At 47.8% G+C, this 14,545-nt stretch overlaps 1 protein-coding gene across 6 annotated transcripts in view; it reads left to right on the forward strand.

The window, feature by feature from the left end:
• SLC4A4 (solute carrier family 4 member 4) overlaps window positions 1-14,545 on the forward strand; it is a 139,838-nt gene that overhangs the window by 26,923 nt on the left and 98,370 nt on the right. The window contains exon 1 of one of the 6 annotated variants that reach the window (XM_027698544.1): window positions 3,644-3,692. The exons of the other annotated variants lie outside the window; for them this stretch is intronic. The gene's annotated coding sequence lies outside the window, so the exon portion shown is untranslated. Of the gene's footprint in view, window positions 1-3,643; window positions 3,693-14,545 lie in introns of those variants that run through there. 6 annotated transcript variants of the gene reach the window in all.

A 14,545-nucleotide genomic window follows, 5' to 3' on the forward strand; every position in this document is an offset into this window, starting at 1 on the left:
AGCTCCCCACTGCATGTTGTTTTCACAGCTAACTGAGGCGGGACTATTGGAAAAGGCAGGACCTGCTAATCACGTTTCTAAAGCCAATAGGTTTGCTCACCTTAGACCTTTACTAATCAACTATCAGGGAGTGCTTGCTGAGAAACTGTGTTGTGTCTAGATTTCCTGGGAATTGGATGGAAAGGACAGACAAGTCCTGATTCTTGATGACTTGAATACAAATCTGAGAGCTACAGACTTGCTTTTTGTGGTTCCCTTGGAAATCAGTGCTATTGGACTAATTCAGCTGTAATACTAAGGAATGCAGTGTGGGAATTTGTTCCTTTGAATTCACCAGCTACAATGAGCTGCATGACTGTGTCTGTGTAAAACAAACAAAAAATACCCCAACACCTCAAGGTCATGAGGAAATAGCTGTGAACAAGGATTGAGTCCTCAAAAATGCGTGTGGGGAATTTCGTTGGTGTAAAGAGGATCTTCTGCATGCACAGGTGTGTTCAGGGTGAGCTGCTTTTGTAATGATGACTTGGCACTGATGGTTTGTCAGCCAAGGCAAAGCCTCTGAGACAAGCACAGTCTGCGGTCTTTCTGCACCTAGATCCTTCCATTGAGACCCTTTTATCCTCTGAAACTTCCTGACTTAGGCTGAATTACTCCTGACTTAATCCAACGTAAATATTGTATCACTGGGTAGTCTGCACAAACCCCTGGAAGTGCAGGAGCTGCCAGTTTCCATCTCGTTCAGCATCGCCTCTGACTGACAACGCTGTGGTCAGCATGAGTGGCTTCCGAGGAACCTACCAGAAATGCTGCAAGATGTATTTATGGAATAACCTGCCCACAGGGAAAGTTTTACCCTTCCAGTCCCACCGAGCATGCGCATGTATATGTTCTCTAATCTTCACCATCAGAACTTTGCCTGTTCTCATTATCCATACACATGTCAGATGCTGTCATTGACAGCGATACCTTGCGTGACCTCGCCGGAAAACGAGTTCCTGAGTTAGCTGAGTGAGGAGAATGTGTGTGTGCTGGATGACAAGGCAGCCAAATAACTCCTGTACGGCAGCAGGCATTTTGGTGAAGGTGGCATCCTGTCCTGTGCCATGCTGAGGCATTGCCTTAGCTGGGATGGGAGGCTGGTGTTGGCGAAGGCTGACTTTGTGCCTTGTGAGCAGGGCTGGATCCAGCAGGCTTGAAAGGCAGGTTCAAACAGCCAGCCAAAGGCTTCCCGAGCCAAACTGCTTCTCTGTGGCCTGTTCAGCGAGGGGAAAGCTAGCGGGCTGTGGGCCTGAGTGACGAGCTTATCTCCGGTTATTAAATCAAACAGAGAAAATATTGGAAATGGCTGGGTAGGTTTGGAGCGGGAATGTGCGAGCCAAGCCGTGTAAGAAATGCCAAAAGGTACATATATACAGCGCATCCGACAAGTCGGCTCTAGCCAGTGGGTTTTATTTTGTCAGTCACGATGACAGACATGATTATTAGTGCGTTTTACTTGGGTGTTTCTCTGCACAGAGAGCATACTCATTTTCAAACTTGGCCGAGACAACTGCCCTGGCTCTTGATTTAAGGGCTTCTGGAAATGGCTCTGGTAGGGTTTTAGATGATTAAATGTAGCGATGGTATATTTAAAGACTGACTTGGAATCATGCATCCTAATGGCAAAACATTTTTTTAGCCAGAAAATCCAATGCACAGGTTTAAAGTGACAGTATGTGAAGTTACAGTGAGGTGTGAGGAACTGGAATTGGTAGGGGAGTTATTTAGGTTTGTTACTAAAATAGCGAGCTAAGAGCTATTTGTGGCTCTGAGTGCTGCTGAGGAGCATCCAGGAGGTGCTTTCGCTGAGGGATTGCAACCTTTGGAGGGATCCCAGAACCCCCATGAGTTGCCGAAGTGGCAAGAAGGAACACCAATCTTCTCAAGTGGCTAATGTGTCATTTCTTCAGGAGCTTCCCAGGTCATTTAAAAATAAAGTGAAGTGAAGGTACAGACTAACTGGCACATTGTCAGGGAGTTAGAGCATGGGGAGAGCAGTCCTTGCTTTGGAGCCTTTGGAAGAGGGGAAGATGTACCATTATTTGGGTTAAATCTTGAGTATACAGGGGTTCCCAGTTGATTTGGCGCTCTGCTTTTGTTAATGAGGGACTGTCATTAGTTGAAATGAAATACAGCTGTGAGCATGGGAGTCATGGCTGTACCCATTGGAAACTCACTGGTTGTTGAAGAACATGTACTTAGGGAACTGGATTTATCAAATAGAGCAGTGGAGCCCAAATCCTGACCCATTCACGTGCAGATCACGGCTCTGAGATCTTTGAAGAAAACATTAACCAGGGTGAGGGGACAGTGGCTTAAAGCCAATTGTCTGTTCTCAGGGGCTGGGGACAGCATAGGGGTGACAGCAGTAGGGAAGAGGAGGAATTCAGCGGGGGCATCCTTCTGTGGTGCTCTCAGCTCCACTCTGCAGGTGCTGTGGCTTCTGTTGCTGCTGCTTTTTTGCCTGGCCAATGGATTGCATGTTATTCCCTAGTGCGGAGTTTGGACAGGTGACAAAAGTGGAAAACTTGGTAGTGAGGAGCAGCCGAAGAGGCAGTTCCCTGTGGTAATCCTAAACCTTGCCGAAGAAGGGGAGTTTCCCCCTACAGAGCTACAATAGCCTCCTTTGTTCCCCTGAGAGTCTGTATCCTTCCGGTGATGGATTGCTGTTCTGCCATGTTCCTTGTGAGCTGTTTGCAGAGCTCTGGGCTTTAAAAATATTTTATGGATCTCGTCACCTTGGCCTGGACAGTCAAGCTGAGGGCAGGAGCCACAGCTGACTGAACAAGATGTCGAATGTTGGCACTGCTGCTCTCATCCAACACCAGTCGGGAGGGAACCTTTGGAAGAGTGATTAGTGTCCGTAGAAGTGTGTGTGCAGGAGAGAGAGAGGAAGAACTAGGACTAGACTGGTGAACGAGGTGAGCCTTGCCATGCTGGAAGCTACATGTAAGGTATTATTTCCTTGGAAAATTATCATGAGCTGACCGAATGATGGTTTCTACATTTTCCCTGGGGTGTTTTGTTGTTGTTCTTGTTGGGGATGTTTTTATGTTTTTGTTTGGTTACGTTTTGTTTGGGTGTTTATTTCTCTGTGCCGTGTCCTTTACGACCCAGATGCGCCCTGGGTCGTGTGTTTCCAGTGGCAGGGATCCCGCCGCGGGAGCGAGACACACTCCCAGATCGCCGGGGCTGTGTCCCTGCGTGCCATCCTCCCCGTCTCCGGCCGCGGGGCTCCGCACCTGCCCCGGCGCGCCCGGAGCGCGGGGCTCGGGGCGGGGAGCCGCAGACCCGGCCCGCAGACTCCTCCTCCGGGCTCCCCGCCCCGGGCCCCGTGACGCCGAGCGGCGGCCGGGGATGGGATGGGACGGGACGGGCCGGGATGGGAGCGGGCAAGGGGACGGCCGAGCCCGCCGGCGGCTTTAAATGCGGGCCGGGCCGGCGCCGCCAGCACAGCCGCGCCGCTCGCTCGGGCTGCCGCGGGCGCTCACCCGCACGGACACGGGCACGGAGGGGCAGGTGTAGGGCCGCCGCCATGCCCCGCTGAGCCCGCCCGCAGCGCCCCCGCAGCCCCCGCCCGCCGCCCCGGCTGCCCCGCAGCCGCCGCCCGCCGCCAAGCTGGAGGAACGCCGCAAGCCCGAGCCCCGGAGGTGAGCGAGCGGGAGCGGCGGGGGGCAGCGCCGGGACACGCTTTTCTCTCCATGCTCTCTTTCTCGGTGCCCAGCTCAGCTGGAGCCAATTTTAGAAACCTTTCACGGTGTTTGAAAACTTTTTTTTACGGTTTCGGTTCATCTTCAGCGAGTTGTCAGCAGCCGCCGGGTCGAGGGGATCCTCGTCCCTCCCAGAGTTTCAGTTTTCCACCTGGCGTATGGCCGTACGTGGTGTTTTATTATCCAAGACCAGCTCCTCGCTGCTTGTTTGCCCTTTTGGCGCTTCCTGTGGAGCGCTGCCACGCAGAGCGAGAGCGCGCGGGGGACATGAAGATTTAACCATCTTTGGGCTTGTTCTTTTTTTTTTTTTATTTCTACAACGTTAGCTATTAATGTATTTCTCCTGCCTTAGGAGCGCACCCCTTCAGTACTCGTGTTCAGGAGGAGCCGGTGCACTCGAATGTGCCGAGAGCTCCCAGGGCGTGGGAAAAGGCGCCGGGCTCTTCCAGGAGCGCGTGGCTCGGGGCGCGGCGGGAGCCTGCGGAGTCGTTCCGCAGAGCTGCTCCTCTTGGTGAAGTTGGGTGCGTGAGGAGCGAGGTTGGGCCCTGGGGCAGATCCGAGCGGGAGCAGCTCCGATGGAGAACTGCTCCACGTACTATATATAGGGACTTGCGCCTTTTGCGTCAGAGAGGTGCAGTTACTGTGCATCTAAATGTGACTTGGTGCGTGTGCTGCCGGCTACTTAGGGGCTTTGTTCTTCTGGTAATTCCTGTAATGGGCCTATTTTCCATTAAAAAAAAAAGAAACTTTGCTCGGTGGATTTAACAAAATGTGTAGAGTTGCATATTGTGTATGGGACAGAATATGCTGCTAAGTGATAGGCTGCAGGAATATGCCTAGTTCTTATTTTGGTTGATATCAGTAGGAAATTGTGCATTAAAGCTTCCCCTGACCAAAAATCCTTTAGGCACCCGAACCTCAGCAAGTATTTAATGCGAACCTTCATTTTGTTGTTACAGTTTCCAGTCCTGTGCAGAATGATTAAACAGGACTGTTTGCATCTCTGCTTGCTCAGTGCATGTACATGAGCTGATCTGTCCTAGCCTGTGCCCTTCCTTCCCTGGCCTGCCGTTCTGTGCTCAAAAACCTTTCCTGGTGACTCTGGTCGTGTCGGAGGATGGGTTCAGTTTTGCAAAGCCTGGTTTCAGCTGGTGATTTTAGCTCTCAGTAACTTCACCTGCCTGTGAGGGTTGGTGGGATCCGAAGGGCAAGTGTTAGTGCAGTCTGCTTCTTTATCATTTCACCCCTGCTGCTGTCCTGACTTAAAAGTGGGATGAGAAGGAATTATGGATTTTTCTTTTTTCTTTCCTTCCTCCCCTACCCCCAAGCTGTGGGGAGGAGGGATGAAGTTTTCATTTGTGTGCACAGGGCATTCCTGGCAAGGTAACACCCTGCACTCATCCAGTCAGCTCCCAGCAAGGTCCAGCAGGATTTTCTGCAGCTCACAACTGTCCAGAGTTCTCCTTCAAACTTCCGTGGTATGATTTTAAATCTTGAACCCCCTCTGCAGCCAGAGAACAGCCTCATGTACTGGTGCTGTGTTGTGGTATTCCTCACAGCAGGTTTTTAAAGGGAGCTTTTGAAATGCTGTGGGTGTAGGGCAAATGCTTCGATTACTGATATCTTACGGTGATAAGAAAAAGTTGAATTTGTGCACAAAGTGCAGTTCACAGAAAAACATCCCCGTGAGAATGGAAAAATCTATAAGTCCCTTTGTTTTCGGATCTACCTGCTTATCAAAGAGGGCTAGGAAACCACTTACGTGTCTGGCTGAAGGGTTTCTAATGCTGCCACCCTGGAGAGCCGTAACAAATAAAGAGCTGGGAGGTGTTTTGGGCAAAGCAGTGAAGGAAAATTTCTGTGTGAGAGAGTATAGAGAAAAGTTTTCTCTATTTTTCTTCGAGTAAGTCTGCAAACTGCTGTTTGCAGTCGGAGTCAGAGATGCTGTCCTGCCAGAGAGACACAGTCATAAAGGCAAGGTGTCGCTTTGAGCAAAGCCATACTGGGGGAAATAGGTGTTTTTGGAGTTGAATGCCCAAAAACGGGCCCTGTGGGTACAGCAGGGGATGCTCCTGGGTGCCACATGTTACTGTGGATTTGCTGATCACCTTGGTTCTATTTTTTAAACTTAAACTTTTATATTTTATGTCATGACATTGTAACACACCTCCTTATCAAAATAGTACTTCTACTGGTTTGCACTCCAGCTCCTTCCTATGGGCTGGGAGCGCCAGAGGACTTTGAAGGAGGGTTCGAAGATGCCTTGTTGCGAACAGCGTTCACGGCGCTCCAACTCCGGTGCTGTGGCACCGGCCGGTCCCTCAGTGCTGGTAAAAATGCCTTCATGGCCTCAGCGCAGGAGCATCCTCCTCACGCTCCAGCGCCCTGCCTCGCACGTATTTTCTGTGTGCATTAGGTTTAGAATGGGAACTCTTGCTCTGAGCAAATTAAAAGGGGTTCTGATAACTCCTCGTTCCAAGTCAATTAGCTGCTTCCGGCTTCAAATCCACTTAGAAGGCTCGGAAGGGGGGGAGCGCTCTTTGAAAAGCCAGTAATAGCAGTTTACGGTTAATATTGATAAAGGAGCGCGTCTCTGTGTCATTGTGCTGCATCTGGTGGAAGGAAAGCTTCTCTTTTGTGCTCCTGCTAAGCAGCAGGACTCGGATGGGGAGGCAAAGGTCTTTCTCTTAACTCAGTTAAGAAGGCTCGGTTCCCTGCGTGGCTTGAAATGAAAATACAGCCATAAAATGGTCAAGGTTGCAGGAATTCCCACAACTGCTCAAAGCAAGGCTTCTGCCCTTGAACTTTGGGTCGCTGCAGCATCTCATTTCTCCTGAGTTTGCACAGGGTTGTGTGCAGTTTGTGGCAGGAATGCTTTTTATTGCCGTTGGACAATGTTGGAGACAATTATGGCGCCCATAATTGGGTGATAAAACAGCGCATGGTGTAAGGAAAAAGCTGCAGAACTCTTGTTTCTCAATGGCCTAATTACATTAACTGAAGAGATAAAAATGTCTTTGAATTGTTGTCCCGCAATTAGGAGCTTTTCACATAAGGAAGGTTTGAATTTGCCACAGGGACTGTCAGTGGGGTGAAGTTGCCTGGAGTTTTACGGGAGAAATTAGAAAATCAAAGAAGCCTACATCTCAGTTCTTGGCCTTCAGTTTGGTTTGGAACTGTTTATTTCTGCCCAAATTGAACAGTGTAAATCTGTACTGTTGGAGTAGGGCTGAGCCTTCCGAGTACAGCAGGGGAAATTGCAAACAGCCCTGTTTTTTTCTGATTTTCTATCCAGAAAAATCAGAAGAAATGATTCAGTGTCACCAATATCAGAATCCTTTGATTTTGTGGCTCAAATGAACTTTCAGCATCTGAATTCCAGAAACGTGTGCTGTTAGCAGAGCTCATTCTGCTGCCAAAGTAAAACAGAAACTGAAGGGGGATTTAAAACAGAGGTATTATTTATATACATAAATGTTTATGGAGGGAGATGAAGAATATGGCTGATCTGTATATTTCCTACTCCTAAGGAAATCCTTTTAGCGGGGAAGGAGAATTTTCTGAGTCCTGGTGTTTCAAATCCTAGCTATATTATATAGCTACATTCTCTTTTGCTACCATATAATATATGATTAGTAAATACTTTGAATTAGATCTGTCTTGAAATAAGCCTTAAGTGTCCTTCCATAAGTATTGATCCATACATCTGGTGTCTCAAAGTGAGTTGAAAACCTGTATGTGGTGGTGGTGGGAATTGTTTGAATGACTTCTTTTAGGACTGAGGATTACTCAGATCCCTTTATTGTCTTAGGAATGATAATTACAAAAATAGCTTCATTCAATTCTAATGATAATAATATAATTAATAATAATATATAAATAATACAGAACTGTGGAGACTGTGGTGGGAATGGTACCTCTTCTTTTGACCTCTGTGAAGTGACTGCTGCTCATCTGTGGAGTTAACGAAACAGGCTGAAATTTGATGTGATTGTTCCCCAAGGGAGATTGAATTTTACTTTCTTTTACAAGTTACCACAATGAGCTGGTGTTATGCAAGAAATCCTGGTGGGTTTGCATGTGCAACAAATTTTTGGCTTTTTTTCACTTAGTATTTATTCCTGTGGTGTCTTCTGTCTTTTTCTGCTACTGGTTTCTGAACAAGACGTGCAATGGCTATGGAGATGTGTAATCTGAAGTCAAAGACAACAACTGGAGTCTTGCATGTTAACTAATCATCTTTATTAAAATTTTCCTATTTTCTCTATTTTGTATAGTAGGCACCAAAACAGAACTTGCCTCTCTTTTGCACTGGTGTGTGCAACTTGAAGATTATTTTCCCCTTATTTTGTTTTAATAAGTTTTAACTTCATTTTAATCACCCCTTGAAGGTTTACTGATCTCATTTCAACTCTTAACCTTGAACGGAAGGTTGCAAAAGTTAACTGCTTTTATTGTACCTGTGACTGTATAACACTTCAGACGCGTTGTCAGGCCTTCGACGTAAGCGTAAAGATCTGTCATCAAGGTTACTAAATATGAGAAGACTGTTTAGAATGAGCTTGGGAAATAGTTGCTCAGTAGCTCGAGGAAAAGTGACATTTAAGCATGTTAAACCTGTGTGTTGTACTGGAATTGAAGTGTGTTTCTCATACATGTTAACTGGACCCACTCGTTTTGCTTAGGTCTCAGAGTTGGCAAATGTGGTGATCTTGAAGTGGATTTTACCTAAATTCTTGTTAAATTTGCCTGGTGTGAGCTCACTTCCCCGGGTGACAGTTTGTGCATTCAGCAGACACAGAGCACAGCTCAAGACCAGCAGCCCCACTCAACAGAGCCTCCTGTGTGTCCTTCTGGGCAGGAACAATCATCTATCTCCAGGGAAAAAGAGATGGTGCTTTGTTCTCTTGTGTCCCCAGCGAAGCTCCGTTCCAGAGCCTCAATGGCACAGCAATCCAGCGTGTGGTGCCACGGGAGTATTCCACATCCATTGTTTAACATCTCGTGATCTCTTAGGTGAGCAATAACCAGGTCTGAGGAGCGCTGCCCCAGGAGAAGTGTGAGTGTGGCATTCCACGGAAGCGATGCTGGATGCTTTTGTAGTGCTGCAGGTGGAGTTTCAGTGCAGTGCCACCTGTGTCAGTGCAGAAGGGTTGGAAATGTGGAGGCATTGCCTTAGTGGCTCAAAACATTCTGGCCTGGAGGCAATTCAACCCATTGACCTTGAAGGCCACGCTGAAGTGCCGTGCTGGGGTGAGTCCTGCATGAGTAGTTCCACTGGCATGAAGAGGAGAAATGTGTGGTGAGATAGGACAGTGCGTGGAGACAGTTGTTCCAGTGGGGCCTGAGGGGTACGGGGACAAAGTCTAGATTGCAGCCGTGAGCTGCTTGTAGGGTGGGGTTGGAAATCGATGGAAGACCAGTGCAAAGTCTTGAGTGCATCTTTGATAGGACCTCGAAGGGTGGTGTCAGAGAGAGGCTGCGGAATAGAATATTGATTTACAGCAGCATATTTCAGTTGGAAGGTACCTACAGCCATCAACTCATCCTCCTGCCTATGTTGGCTTTTCATTTGCCCCCTTGGCAGTGCTCTGAAGCTCAGCCTGAGAGCCTGCTAGCATGGAAGGAATGTGAGCAAGCCTGGGCTCGAGCGTGGGCTTAGGCCCGTGCTTCATTGACAAGGCAAGCCCAGGCTCCCTGCCTTGGTGATTGTGGGCATGGGGCTCCAGCCAAGGATGCTCTGACTGCTCAGCTTCGTGGTTTATTCCTGCTGGCAGTATAAATTAAAGGAGTGGGCACCTTACCGTGATCGTTGTACTATAATGTAACCTGGGATGGGCACTCTGGACCTGTGAACAAAACAGCAGGAATTGCTGCAAAAGTAAAACCTCTGTATTTGCCAAGTTTTGTTTGGGTCACCCATCTCTTTCCTTTGCCAGAGATACAATACCATAAGTTTTGTTGAAAGGGAATACACTGCAAAACAACCCTGTGGAAACCCCAACTGTATCTTTCAGTGTCAGAATCCTCTCCAGAGACTGAATAAAGGGAGATCGTGTCTCCTGCTTTTAACATAATTACTCGAATTAAAGATCAAGCTAGAAGAGTCCAGTTCACTGAACATTAGCAATACAACCTAATTTATTAAAAAGCATTGAAAGACCAACTTAAACTCATCGTGCTCAAAATATATCTCCCAGCAAATAACCTGAATGTCCCTTCAGAAATGTGGGAGTGCAGAGATTCCTGTAAAAGTTTCTGTAATAACTTTTCTACAAATTTAGCCATCATTCTTGAACCTGTTTCTGCCTTTTTAGTTCTAAATGATGAATGAGGCACCTTTGCATTAAGTGTTCCTGGTCCAGTAATGCCTTGGGTTACCATCAGCTCAGTGTTTTCCTGGGAAGGTTTGACTTGTGACTCGTTCAAAGTACCTGGGGGGTTTTGTGGAGAGGGCAGTACAGTTCTGGATGTGACTCTTAACTTATAATTCTCAGTAATATCTATGAAGTCTTGAACTGTGGTATCAGCCCAGCTTTTCTGGCTCTGTTCCCAGGTCAGTCATTCTGCTTAGCAATAAAAAAAATGCAAGATAATGGGTGCAGATAACTGGGATTGAATATTACCGTGGCCTGTTTCCCGTTTACCTTTAAACAGCCATGTTGCAACTGGGTGCTGGACATAAGGCTGTTCTTTGTGAGCAAGTGTCTCCAATGTGTGTGTGATTGTTGAACAGGTCCAGCCATGGGGGTTACAGCCTGTATTTAAGAGAAGTGCCCGCAGCTGTGGCCGTGAGGTGCACGACTATCTGTCTTCTCTTCTGCTTTCTGAGGCCCAAAAGGCAGCTTCCTATCCGAACTTCTTTTAAATTGCCTGGAGTTGACTGCTTTGGTACTCTCTTCTGGAATGGAGATTTGGAGTTGAAGATGTCTGGTAAAATTTGCAGGCACCAACTTGTGTAAGTACAGAACCCAGGAATACCACTGGGAAGGATTTCTGCTGAGTCAGGGATGAATCGGAGCAGCTACGAAGAGCCAGGAGATGACCACATTGGGCAGATGATGCTCCATGACTGCTGACCGTGCATTGCCATCCCCATCCCCAGACATGCTGACTTGTTTTGTGGCCATACCTGAAATGCCAAACTGCAGAACGACTTTTCATCTTTTATTTATTTATTTACTTTTTGAATCACTGCGTCAGCAAAACATTTCCTTGGCCCTGACAGCTTAAAAATGGAGCATGAAAATTGCTTTGTCCTGTTGTGCTTTTATGAATTATCTATTACCAAAGCAAACCAACTGTTTCAGACCTGTTATGGCAAGTTGTTTTCCTGAGGTTTCTCCCCAAAGAATGGGTGTCTGCCGTGTCTTAGGCAGGTGCATGGGGAAAAGAGGATGAAAGCAGACGGTGGGTGATTGACCCAAGCTTTGAGGCGCTCCAGGGTGACCTCAAGCACAGCCACTGATGCTTCAAGGTGGCCAGAGATGAACCTTTGAGATGAACCTTCTCCAGCATGGACTTACCCTTTGGGGTGTCGTGCTCCTGCAGGACTCATCCACAGGTCACAGCCCATGGACTCAAGTTCCCACTGGAGTGCCAGCCTGCCCAGTTCAGCAGCCGTGCCCTGGCCACGGCCCAGCACGGCCGTGTTGTCGTTGCTGTTATGGGAACGTTCCCAGGCCCAGCGCAGCGAGGTGATAAGGCAGCAGGGGTGAGCACCGAAAGCAGAAGCGACCCCTGACGAGCTCTAGGCTCCAGCACACAGGTGCCCATGGCAAGCACAGTGCCTGCTGATTAATAGCCATAGGGCAATAACAGCTATAAATTCCATCCAGCACGTTCCAATCAGATCTGTCGTTATTTTGAACCCTTCGTGCCCCACATTGGGGGCTGTCCTGGTTTAACCCAGCTGGGAACCAAGCACTGCTGCTCTCTCCCAGGGCAGTAACTGGAGCTGTACCCCAGACAAACTGGCACAGTGTGTTAGCATCAACTTGTGGTTCTTGAAGATGCCTTTGAGTTTATAGTTCCTAAAACAGAAGTAGCAACTCTTGCTCTATACAGAGTTCCCAAAGAAGAGCAAAGAGAATGAGGGAGCTATGAAGTAATTTTTTATGGATCTTGCTTGTATTAAAACACCATGGCTTGAAACCCTCATGGGTAAAGGGCTGAGTTGCAGAGGAACCTGGGAAATCTGAAGAGAACATTTGGAGGATGTCTGGGAAGTTTATGTTTATGGACTAGTGCTCTGGAGTCGGAAGGAGCCAGTTGCCATACCGGGAGAGGAGCTCATTCCAGTGACAAACTTGCTTGAGTGGCTGCAGAGGGGTCTGAGTACCCTTCCTCTGGAAAAAGGAGATGCAAGTGGTCTTAATTATTTAGTTTTTTTTCTCTCCAGAAGAGTGATTTCTTTCAAAGTCCTTTCCTTGAGTTGATGAAGTTTTCCAGACATTGTCTGAAGGAAATACCAATGCTAAAATCTCATTTTCTCTTGTCTTGCAGAAGACTGCTTGGTGTTCTGTTCATGCTCATTAGTCATTACACTAGTGTCTAGGTTACTTTGGAGGACCCAGACGTCCTGCTTCGGAGGAATTGTTCTTCCATGGCGATGGGTCACAAGGAAGGAGTTCACAAGAAGTAGCTGTGAACACTATCTGGCAAGGAATTACTTTTCAGCTCTCGGGCTGTTGTTTTCTTCGCAGTCTTGTTTTAGGCTGATATGAGTAAGCCTATTTTGAGCTGCCCTTAAATGGATGTCACGTAGAGGACAGTCTTGTTAAAACTTGGGAGTTGCCTGCTCAGCACTTGGGTTCTGCGCTCTTGGCTGTGGTTGGAGGATACAGTAAATCCAGCTTTAGGGCACTGAGAACCAAACTAAGATCACGACTCTCCCATGAAGCAAAATACCAGCCCAGCAGCAAACACATTTTGCTGGTGAGGTGAGTTGAACATTTCTAAATGCGTTGCCTTTATGCAGGACCATGTGTTGTCTGCTCATACCACTCTGCTTTTATGCTGCATCATGTTCCTCATGTTTGAGTTGGTGTCCTGGTGAAGGAACCCGTATCGCTCCGTCCGCTGACTAATGCGGCGAGAACACAATCATGTGCCCCCGCCTGCTCTGGGCCAGCCTCTTATTAATGACTAATTGGTCTGCAGGGCCGAGTGTAAAGATCACGGGCTCGGGCTGCTCCTCACTGGCATCACCCGTCGAAGGCGAGGTGACAAGTGGGTCACTGTGACGCGTTGCTCTCACGAGCTGAGTGCATGGACGGGCGAGGGGCACCCGCAGGTGGTGCTTTGCTCTGTGCTCCAAAGTTTACAAAAATCCCCCTTTGCTTTCTCTGCAGGTGCTGCCGAGGGTGGGACTGTGTGGATGAGCTCTCTGTGGGCTGGTGGCCGTGGCAGTGAGGCACCCTCAGACTGTCTTTTACCCCAGTGGCTGCCAGTGCTCTTTAACAGCAGTTTCCTACCAACTTGCTCCTCCAATATTATGACATGAAGTTTTGAGGAGTGAAAGTTTTCCTGCCTGTGGGGGCAAGTCTAGTTAGCGATAGCCAGGGACCACACATACGTGGTGTTGTCACAACAGTGCGGTCACAGCCCCCAGAAGGCGCGGCAGATGCTCTCCTGGGGCAGGATCTGTGGCCGTGCAGAAGGCAGTCGTCACTTGCAGTCGTGTTTGTGCTGAGTGATCCTCGTGGGTGTCACTCGTGAGGGACCAGCATCCCTTGGGCCCTGTGGCTTGTGTAATCAGTGTTTTGGTGAGCACTTGGCGCTCCTGGGAGACAGAACGGCTCCCTGGGTCTGTGCTGCTGTGGGCTGTGACTTTCTTCTGGCTGGAGCCTAAATTGGTGGAAGTGATGAAATTCTTTATTTCAGTTTAGTCTCAGATGACTTTAAAATAACTTGGGTTTGCATTTCTCTCCCTTCTCTCCTCTCCGGAAATGTTGTTTCTTCATCTTCAGTAAACTTCCACTGGCTTGTGGTTTTGTGGGGGTTTTTTTATTACATTTTTGGGTTTTGCTGGCTTTTGTGTTTTGTTTTTCTTTCTTTTTTTTTTTTTTTTTTTACTTCCCAGTGCAGCCAGTGGAGGCAAGAAGGGAGTTTAGTTTGGAAGTTGGCTGTTTGCATTTCTGGCTCTCAGGTCTGCATTAGTTTTGAGTGACTGTTATTAAATTAGCGTTTGATGCATGCACCGGCACTGATGCCAGTGACCTTCCTCAGCAGAGATTTTGTCTTGTCACCCCAGGGAACTGCTGCTATAAAGTCTTCCAGATGAGCAGTTGGCACCCAAGTGAGGATGAGGTTGAAAGCCCACTGGTTTTCTTGCTTGTCTGATATTTTTTGGAGAAGTTTTTTCCTCTGCCTGAGTCGTGTGCGTGTGCTGGCATTCGGTTTTGGTAGGTATGACCTTCTGGTTTAGTTTTACACCTGTGTGCTCTGATCACACCTCTGTGGATGTGAGCTCAAGTGATATCATGTCCCATCTTACTTTGGAATAATTGCTCCAACATGGAAATATTGCAGATTTTCCAAAGACTGTCATCTAGTAACCAGGTAAAGTTTGCAGGATTTGGCAATAAGCGAACTTGGAGAATTTCCTGCCTGTGGAAGTGGTGAAGCAGTTTCCTGAAATCATCCCTGTTAAAAATATCCTTTATGCTGGATTATGTTTTTGAAACCAGCATATCGTGAAACCACGTCTCACGTCAGAACACTTAGAATTGGATCAGAAATGCTGTGCCTGCACTCTGGGAAGTGCTGAGAGTGCATTAGCTCCCTTGGCT

This window comes from Neopelma chrysocephalum, unplaced genomic scaffold, assembly GCF_003984885.1.
Source record: "Neopelma chrysocephalum unplaced genomic scaffold, ASM398488v2 Primary Assembly neopelma1_128, whole genome shotgun sequence".
NCBI lineage: Eukaryota > Metazoa > Chordata > Aves > Passeriformes > Pipridae > Neopelma > Neopelma chrysocephalum.